General features: G+C 50.6%; 1 long non-coding RNA gene across 1 annotated transcript; it reads left to right on the top strand.

Annotated features, from left to right (window-relative positions):
• Nucleotides 1-2,116: 2,116 nt before the first annotated feature.
• On the top strand, nucleotides 2,117-9,436 carry LOC136357972 (uncharacterized). Its single transcript, XR_010742981.1, has 3 exons — nucleotides 2,117-2,226; nucleotides 7,250-7,362; nucleotides 9,132-9,436. It is a non-coding gene; the product is annotated as an uncharacterized lncRNA (long non-coding RNA).
• Nucleotides 9,437-10,102: the final 666 nt, after the last annotated feature.

The raw sequence follows: 10,102 nt of genomic DNA, 5'->3' as shown, positions 1-10,102 counted from the left end.
TGCCCAAATAACTTGGGCAAGTTTAGCCTGGCCATCTAAGTCAGGTAGGATTTGCCAGAAGTGACATTCAAAGGCATTGGACAAGCTGGGCTGAAAAATAAATACAGTTTGAGTGGCTCATGCAAACACAGTTGCTGCTAGCCAAAGGCTACAGTACCATTTTATGACTTGAGGTATGGACAGAAAGATTTCTGTGCGTCTTTGGGACTCCCTGCCAACATGCATGCACAGAAGACCTAAGTAAACACAGTAAAATTGGTATGTGTATTTCAAGACTTAGCTCACATTCTGTACCTGTAACAGAAATGCAGAAGCAGAAATAAGGAAAGCTTCAAACCTAAGGAAAAACTTACATCCTGTTCAGCAGAAATACCTGCATTCTCTAATTCTAACTTGAAGCCTTAGAGGTGACAAGAGCTGAAGTGAGGCAGGCACCTGTAGAGACTGGATGTGACCTTCAATGAGCTCAAACATTGTGGAGAGTCTTTTTCTTTTTGACGTTCCTATCACAGGCCTGGGGTGCACAGTCCCCTAATCTGGGCAACTGAGGCAATGACTTAACAGAACTGGGGTGACCAAGTCAGAGGCCTCCCATCTGGATGTGGACAGAGGCATGGCTGAAGTGTCCTGTCAAAAGTGCAGCATCATAATTTAACCATAAAAATTAGCATATGCTCAAAAATTTTGGAAAGAAGAAGCTTCCTAGGATACTAAAGATACTAAAGATACTAAATCAGCAGAATGGGGGCCCTGTTCACTTGTAAGACTCAGCAGCTGGCTGGGGCCTTCCCTGACCTCCCTGAAAAGGGAAAGAAGTCAAATATGCTGGGTTAAGAGGTCCTCTCCTTCCACCCTCAACTCTGTCAGACTCTGCTGGAATTTATTCATTCCTCCTCCCTAGACTCCCCTCCTAAACATAGAGGTAGCTCCTCCAGTTCTTCACAGCCTCAACGACGTAATAAAACCGCGGAAGGGAGGGGGGAAGCTCCTGAAGGATAACCCCCGGCCAGGTTAAAAAGCACCTTTCGGGCAGGTTTTATGCACAGGACACGAGCCCTTTCTCCTGCGGGGGCACCTTCTGGCTCCCCATGGCGCTGCCCACCCCGGCCCCGCTCCCCCCGCCCTGGGTGCGCGGAGCCCGGCCTCCGCCTCCCGTTAGATGGCGCTACAGACTTTACAACCACGTGTACAGAGCGAGAGGGGGGAAAAGGACTAATAACAGTAAAAGAAATGACCCTCTTGTTGTCCGAAACTCGGGGAGTCGGCCCCGCGGTGGGCCTGGGGCAAGCGGCTCTCAGTGTCGAGATTCCCCTCTACCGAAGCCAGCGCCCAGGGTTGCCCCAGCCCCGCTGCGGCTGCCGGGGCTTGGCCCTCGGGAGCCACAAGGGCAAAGTTGGGGGCAAGTGGGCGAGCAGGGGCTCGGCGGAGCCGTCCTTCCTACCGGTGAACATCCTGTTAGGAACGGGGAGCAGGCGCCGGCCGGTTCACAACCGGGGAGTTGGGCGAAACCCACAGGCAGTCTCTCGTCCCTCCCCTGCATTACTTCTCCTTTCCAAAAAGCTGCTATGCAATGTTCACAGCCTGCTTGTGCTCTGACGGCTGGGTATTTAATCAGTCCCACTCCTTCTCCCTTGAAGCTTTAAATTTATTTTTTTTCTTGTTTGGAATCCCACGTTTTCTCCCCTCGGTGTAGAACCCCCATGTTTTCGGGCAGCTGGTCAGCGGCTGCCGCGAGGGTCCGCCGGACAGAGGCTGCCCTAGGTGCGTAGCTCTGCCCCTAACCCATCCCGGCCGAGGACAGGAGGGACAGGTGGGTGTGTGAAACTGCTGGTCTTCAACTCACTGAGTCCATGACCGAGTATTCAACTCTTCTCTGCCCGGCCCCCAGAGGGAAGGCGGCTGCGTGTTCCCAGGCGGGCCGCTGAGCGTGCGGGCGATCACCTTAAAGAAGGGGTTAGAGCTGTCCGGGCGCAAAGGCCACTGCCGCACCCCCCCTCCCATGCCTGCCATCGGGCTGTGAACTTTCCGCCGGGGTAAGTTCTCCTTTAAGAAAGCGAACTGCTCCTTATGCATATTTAAGGCTGTTTGTCTGCAGCGCCCAGCTGACACGGGGCTGGAGGCTCACACGCGGGACCCGAGCTCTGGAGGAGTAAATCATCCCCACTTTAAAAGGCACCTTCTGCCAGGGGTTCAGTTAGGAGCTCCTTACTATTGCTCTAAACACATGTAAGTCAGAAAACGGGGGAGGTGGGGGGACGGAAGGGGGACACTGAACCTATTTAGGGAGATAAGTAGGGTATTTTGGTAATTTTCACCATCAACATCCCCCTCCCCGAGAGTGCCTCACTCCCCCCGGCAAAAAAAAAAAAAAAAAAAAAAAAAACAAACAACAACCAAAAAAACAAAAAAACCAAAACAACAAAAAAACCCAAAACAACAACAAAAAAACACCAAACCAGACCAAAACAAACAAACAAACAAACCCCCAACAAAACCTTGCCCTGGGATTTTCAAAAACTATTCAAAACAATTTTTTTATTATTATTATTATTCGCCCAGCCCAGGGGCTTCTGCCCCCCTCAGCACGCCTGGATCCCTAAGATCAGTGAGGTTTCCAGACTTCCTCCCTCTTTTTGCCCTGCACGAGAGCGCTTTGCTGGGTGCGCAAGCGTGCGTGTGAGGAGCGGAGAGGAGCGCCGGGAGGGTAAGTGAACCCCTTGCTTCAGCCGGGGGGGCAGCGGGAGACCTCTCACGTCACCCGCGGATCAGAGGACTCCTCCGTCGCGCCGGGGGTGGGATCCCGGGCAGTGTCTTCAGTCCACAGATAACAAGGGGAGCCTTCTGGGGATGTGAATGCCTTGGAAAAGCCCCCTCCACAGATAGGCACCCTGCCACCTCCGCTCGTGTGTACTTCTGTACGTGTGTGCGAAACGACAAAGTGTATGTGAAGGTCAGGCTGCTGAGCTTCCACTGCAGCTCAAATGGGAAGGAGCAACTTTCAGTGCTCTGCTTTTAGTGGTTTCCTGCCTTTTAAAGTGAACTTGTTCTAGTGTGTTATTCAAAATGTGGTTCAGTAGTTATGCCTTCAAATTAAGTTGCTTCTTGGTCCTCATCGGGAAAAGCAGACATGTGTCCTCAATTGTAGTGCATATATATATATATATTAAAAGAAATCTACTAGGTACTTTATGATTCCATCTGGAGAAATTAAAAGCCCAGAGCTGTAATGTTTATTCTTACATAGTTTACAAAAAAAAGGGGGAAATGTGTGAGACACATGTCTCCAAATATAACCAAAGTGCTTTCCCTTCTGGTTAAAAGTTGCATGCAAATGTTTTCATTTTAACACTCCCTGCCACCTGTACTTCTCAGGGAAACTTTTCTTGGCGTTAGTGGAGAAGCACCAATAGTACTTATTAATGAATTAATTATTGTTATATGGCTGCTGAATTGACTTAAAGTGCTTTGGAGGCGAAACTGATCCATGTTAATCAGTTACAATTAATTGTGTTTCAGCTGCTGTTTCAAACGCAGTTTGAAAGACGAAGGCGAGAAGGCTGTGCATGGGGTATAGGGAAGGGGGTGATCCGGACACTCTTCTCGGCCCACGGCCCCCTTGCTCAGACATCTCCTCTTGGATTGCAGAAACCAAAGTAATGTTGTCCCAGTGCCCGCGTCAGGTCACACAAAGGTGCGAGGGGCAACTTAGGTAACAAACTCCTCTTTCTCCTACCAAAAGCTTCAAAGATTAAGAGAGTCTAGGATTTAGGAGCGAGCCCCGCAGAGAGATTTCCCTCAGGAGTTCGCATTACGGGGAGGGCAGCGGGCGTGGGCTTTGCTGTGCCGTCTCTGCTTGGCCGCTTTGGCCACGGCTTTTGTGTTGGCGGTGGAGAAAAGGAGGCAGCGGCAGCGGTGGGCAGCGAGGCCGAAGGGGTGCACAGAATCCTCTCGCGGGGAGGCGACTGCATCCCGCGTCCAGGAGCATCTGGGGAGAGGGAAGCGGGGGAAGAGAAGAAAATAGCTCCCCGAGGGGACAAGCGACAGCTGGGCCGGGTTCTGTGAATGCCAGGGAGGCCAGAGGGGCGGCCGCAGGGCCGAGGGCAGGACAAGCCGGGTGGCGCAGACAGGCAGCCCAGACGCCAAGGAGAGGGCTATTCTCTGCTGTGCCGCTCCCTGGCCGCCCCGCCGGAGGGACCTGGGTGCTAGCGGTGCCGAGCGGACTCAGGAGGGAAAGCTGCGGACGAGCAAGGCCAGGGAGAGGCGTTCAGACAGCCGGGCAAAGCCTGGGAAAGCTCCCAGGGCCGATGTGCCATGGGGACGCCCGAGGGCCGCCGTTTGGCCAGCTGGTCTCAGGGCGGCCCGTGTGTGCCCAGCACGGCGGCTGCAGAGGAGCATCCCCTCCCCGAGGGGTGGAACGCGAAAGCGGAGAGGGCGCTGCCTCAGCTGGACGGACCGGGCGGCGGCTGGGGTCGACCTGGCTGGGCCGGGGGCAGCGCACCGGCTGCCCGCAGCCCCAAGTGGGAACTGGTGGTGGGGAGGGGCTGGAGACAAACTTCCCGTCTTTTGGCAGGGAAACGGGATTTTCCACGATGATAACGACCTCTCTTCACAAAAGTTAGGGGTGAGAGAGAGGGAGAACTGGCAGTTCTCCCCGGGCTGGGCGCCTCACCCTTGCCCTGCCTGCCCTTGGCATCCGGCCGCCCCGGGGAGTGAGCCCGTCCCGGGCGGCAGCAGGCATCATCAAGCTTGTCCTTAAAGATTTACTCTCCTCCGCCCCAGCCTTCAACGTGATTTTTTTTTTTTTTTTTTTTTTTGCCTGTCCGCAGAAAGGCAGTTGGGAAACTCTATTCCCTCCCATCCTCTCTGGAATTGTGTTGCTGGTATTTTTTTTGCGGTTTGATTTTTTTTCCTTTTCTCACTCCAGCTCTTTCTCAAAAGACTCCCTCCTTATTCTCTTATTCTCTCTCTCTCTGTCTTTTTTTTTTTTTTTTTTTTTTTTTTTTTTTTTTTTTTTTTTTTTTTTTTTTTTTTTTTTTTTTAAATTCCCCTTCATCACATTGACTCTACTCAGCTTTTGCTTGAGATGAGCAAGGGAAAAAAACAAACCACTCTATCCTATATGTGCAAACGGACCTTTCTTGAAGAAAATAAAACAAACAAACCCCTTTTACCTGCAATAGAAGATAGTGTACAGAATTATCCACCACCCACCACCCCCTCCCATCCCCCGTCCTATATCGAATGCAGCTGTAATTAATTGAAATTTGTGGGAAGAGATGCGTTTTTCACGTATGAACGTAACAGCTGAGGTCGGTCGGGTAGGCAGGACACCTCGTTCCTGCTCATCGCGGGTGGAATCGTTTTCTCCAGATGGGATGGGTGGTGGTGCAGGCCTCACAGAGGTGCAGAACACAAATCTTAGGTTCTCGTAGATCACAAAAGCCGACTTCACTGGATGAAACACCCACATTAACCAACTTTCTCCCTCTCCTTGCCTAGTTTTATTTATTTTCCTTGGATGCGGGACGGAGGTCGTCAAAACCAAACAAAAGCACTTGCGTTTGTGTCGGCACTTTGTCGTCGGGGCAGCACCCGCATTAGATTATTGCCGGGGATTTATTTGCATGCAGCTGCAAACCCACAACCCGGCTGCTGACCGCTGCGCATAAAGGGCTGCCGGGGCCGGCCCCTGCCCGGCCGCCGCGGCTCCCGGTGGGAACACGGCCCGGGGGCCGGGGTAGGGGGAGGATTTGGGAGTGGGTTTGCTCCCGACACGGCCCGGGGGGATGGTCACAGAGCCGGCAGCAGCAGGGTCCCCATCGCAGCCAGAGGCTGCAGGTGCGGGGGATGGGGGGAGGCGGGGGCGGCGCCAGCCCGCAGCCCCCCTCCCCGCCACCCGGCTCGCCCCCAAAGGCAGCCGCAGCTCCCACTGGCCTTGCTCACAAGCACATCCGAGAAAAGCTTTCCCTAATGCCTGTGTCCCGGGGAAAACAAAAAGGACCGGTGGCGGATCCTAGGGATTTCTCAGAACTATTTTCAGTGCTTTGAAATTTGCAGTAATGTTGATGTTCTTATCCTTCCCCCCCCCCCCCCCCCCCCATCTCTACTCGGCCCAGTAGCCTTTGGCGGCGTTTGACGAGGGAGCTATTAACTTTTGAAGCAAGGGCTTTAGGTTCAAACTACCTCCTTCTCTACCCGCTGTATGCCTCTCCCCACACAGAGGCACGTTGTAAGGATGGATTTGGTTGCATGAGGGTCGATGTAAATGTCTCCTCAGGCCTCCCTCTACCTCGGGTTACGGTACCAAGTCTCCTTCATCTTCTCCCGGAGAACCCGGTGAAGGCGCAGGGTTCCTGGAGTTTGAACTGGAGCAAAACCTGCCTCCGAAGCGGGGCCGGCTCGGGGACGAGCCCCACGGCAGCGCTATCGTGGTCTGGTCCCTCTCTCCCTCTTGAGGGGAAGGAGGGGGTCAAACCAGCTGTCCACAAGCTTAGGGGGACTTCTGCCAGTCCCTCTTCTCCGACGGCCGCCATGGGACTGTAGGAGAGGAGAAGAAAAACTGAATTCGGGGAACTTCATGATTTGTCAGAGGAAAGAGTTGTTCCCGCTCCGTGCAAGCTCCTTCGACTGGGCGTGAGCAGGGGAGGCCCCTCAGGGCTTTTCTGCCAAACACAGGGGGCTAAGGAGCGGGAGCTCCCGGATAGGGAGGGCAAGGCCGGTGGGGCGGAAAGCCGGCCCGGGAGGGAGAAGCTGGAAGGGCGATGGGGATACACACAGACACACAGAGGGTCACGTTCGCCCTTCGCATCCCCACAGCGGTGCGTAGAGACGTCGCGCTGCCCCTTGGCCAGGCCACTCCGCTGAAGATGGAGAATCCCTGACGGGCCGGGGGCGGGCACGACCGGGGCGGTCGGAGGGCAGCCCACCCTGCCGGGCCGCCCCGTCTAACTCCGAGCCCCCCCAGCGCGGCCCGGTCACCGCAGGGATCCGGCCGGGCTGCGCAGGCACAGGACGGGGTGTCTCCAACCCCACGCCCCGAGAAAACTGGGGAATAAGAGGCTGGATGCTTGTGCAAATTAGGATGTTCCCGCAGGCTACAGTGGGCAGCGCTTGAAGGGAGCAGGTCAGTAATACGAGTGGCCAGGGAAAGCGCGGGGAAAGGCAGGAAGGGATGAAACCATTCGCAGTCTCCTTGAGGAGCGGGGGTGTGTTGTCATCTTTGTTTTGGTTGTGTTGTTTTGTTTTGCAGGAGATTGGGACAATAGCTGGAGCGGATTATTCATTCCCGTAGGCAATACTTCCCTGTATGGGCTTCAGGATGCAGTTGGAAGCTTGGGAACAAAGCGGGCATCGAATGTCAAGGTAACTAGTCCCCTTCCTTTGTTTATGCTATTGTTAATAAGGGGGCTCACTCAGCCCTGGCCTCAGCCGTGCTGTATGGCATTAATATTGACTTGAGAGAATAGGCAGGGCAATTAAAAACCAAACCCAGAACAACAGCAGCATCCAGCCCAAGCCCAGTTCTTCAGGTAAAACATGCTTCTTCTGGGCTACTGAGAAAGATATAGTAGTCTTGCCTGGTATTCATAGAAACACACACACCGTTCATAAAATTAAACACATCCCTATTCAGCATTAACACGTAGGGGAGACACCGTAACCCTGTCCTTCAGTACAAAATCAAAAGGGAAAGGGCACTATTTTCAAATACTCATTTGAATATAAGCAGAAGGAAATTCTCATCAGAATAAAAAAAAAGACAAAGAAACTAATGAAATTATTATTTTAATTGTGATAACCTAAAAGTAGCAGAAACCTGAGCATTCATTGACTAATTTTCTTCTTCTCATGGTAGTGGATGGTATTTAAAGTTCAACATTTCACACAGGTCCTTGTTTAGTTTAATTTCCTCGACAATCTAGGTAATTTCAGCAAACTGAGTTAAAAATTTTGGTACACAACTGAGTATGGATCTGCATAAAATGTGAGAGAACCGGGGAAAGAATGTTTTATTATTTTAAGAAGAGAAAGGAGTGCATGTTTGCATGTGTGTGTGGATGCATATGTGTGAGAGAGAGTGAGAAACAAATCTCACCTCTGAGATTTGCACCTTACACTTGATCTGTAGCTTTAGTGTGGACTCTGAAACAAATATCTATTAGATTTCTCTGAAAAATATCCCACTCAGGCAGACAGACCCCTGTTTTGAATGAGAGGTCCAGGTGATGAAAGAAATGTATGTTATTCCAGAACAATTCTTTATCAATTTTTTTTCTAGAAAGATTAATTTCACCTCTCCTATCCTGGGCCCATTTTCTGTCAGTGAAGGGATATAATAATGATCAATGCCCAGCACTTCTCATATCTTTTGTACTTGGCAAATATTTGTAATGTTTTGATTATGGAGGGGAGGTGAAGAGATGAGCCCAGTCTCAGCTTCAAAGGATCCTCATGAACACTCACACAGAGGGATGAAGAATCTAAAAAACCAAGCCAACCTGTTCAGAAGACCTTCCAGCCCAAAACTCTACACTCATGCAGTTAGTTTTTGTATTTCATCTGCCTTCTTGGTGAAAGGGTCTACATACATCAGGCTATCTGGATTTATGCGACCAGCTCTGGGTGTACCTTAGTACTCCAGTTGAAAATGGAACCTGGAGTTGTTGAGCAAACAGTTCCTGCTTGACTGTAGTATGGACTGAATGCTGTCTAGTCAGCTGTATGGAGCAGTGGCAAGGAAGTAGCTCCAAGTATTTCCAAAACTAATAATAACAAAAAGGTTACTATATATAAAATGTTTATACAGCCCATATTCCCTCGAGTTGTTTAAATTTCGGTTTGATGCATATAAATATAGCAGACATACCTGGTTTCCCATTAGCCAGTCCCTGCTTTTTAAAATCAATTTATTTCAGTCTGAAAGAATGGCTCCACATGCAAGACAGTCAACAACCCTTTGACTTTCTCCACTCAGTGTGGACCTCAGGAAGAAATAGCATCTGTCTTCGTCATTTCACATGCGTATTGCAGTGCCTTGACATTGTGTTTTAAGAGCAGGCCTACTTCCAGGGAGGGTAGCATTCTCCAGCTGGTTCCCCCTTTCTAATCCATTTCCCCCCTTCTCATCTTAGGCTCCTTTGGAGGAAGAATTAGTTCGGCTGGGACCCCATCCCTGGACTTTTGAGGGCATGGCGCAGTGGTCTGATATGAAAGCACTGTCCCTGCAGATGGAAACTCTCCTCTGTATCCTGCGCCTTGCAAGAAAGGCAGTGAGGGCACACTTGAAGTAACCAAGCATCTGGCATCAAGCCTGACAATCCACTTCACACTATGTGAAGGAAAATTTGTTCCAAACCACATACTTTGTGGTGCTCAATACTGGTGTCAAACTGGTTTGAACTGTCCCAGGTCTAAAATAAAGATCTCTATTGTGGTATGCCAGTGAGCTTGTCTTGCTAAACCTTCTCTGTTTATGTTGAAGGTACAGAGCTGATGTAATGCTGTCTTTTCACCCACGGATGGGTGCAATCAGAACAATTCAGAAAAGTTCTATTTTGCTTTTTTCCCCTTGTAGTTGAAAAAATGCCAGCTATCAGAAACAAGCCTATGTTTGAAGGTACAGTTTTCAACATGTGAGTGGGAAACATATGTAGTGGCACTATTCGACAGCTTTGTAAGGGCTGTGCTCAAATTTTGGCTTTTAAACTCAGCTTTGTTAGAGAGAGATGTAAAATGGAATGGAACCTGATTATTTGTGCTATAGCCTTGTGATGCTCATCCTGTAACTGTTGGGGAGAGAAGCAAAACACTCTGGTAAAGCTTTGGGTGATCCTGAGTTTCAGGGGGACTCTAGTCTTCACAGGTTCTCACTTCACTGCCTTTCTTCCCTTGCTATTTGTTATATGGGATTTTTTTTTTTTTTTTTTTTTTTTTTTTTTGTCTGCTGTTCTGCGTTTTAAAGTGAGTACAGACTCAATCCTGCTGAGAGAGAGAGTTCCTTCTATCACAAGCTCACGTTTGGAAAATGCCTACCCACTTTGACTGCCCCCCTTCAAGTCATCGTCCCCCCTTCAGGGGAGAAAAGAAAACCTTAAAAGAGAAA

The sequence above is a fragment of the Sylvia atricapilla genome, chromosome 2, assembly GCF_009819655.1.
Source record: "Sylvia atricapilla isolate bSylAtr1 chromosome 2, bSylAtr1.pri, whole genome shotgun sequence".
In the NCBI taxonomy this organism is placed as follows: domain Eukaryota; kingdom Metazoa; phylum Chordata; class Aves; order Passeriformes; family Sylviidae; genus Sylvia; species Sylvia atricapilla.
Note: the sequence above shows the minus strand (reverse complement) of the source record. Positions and strands in the feature narration are given on the sequence as shown.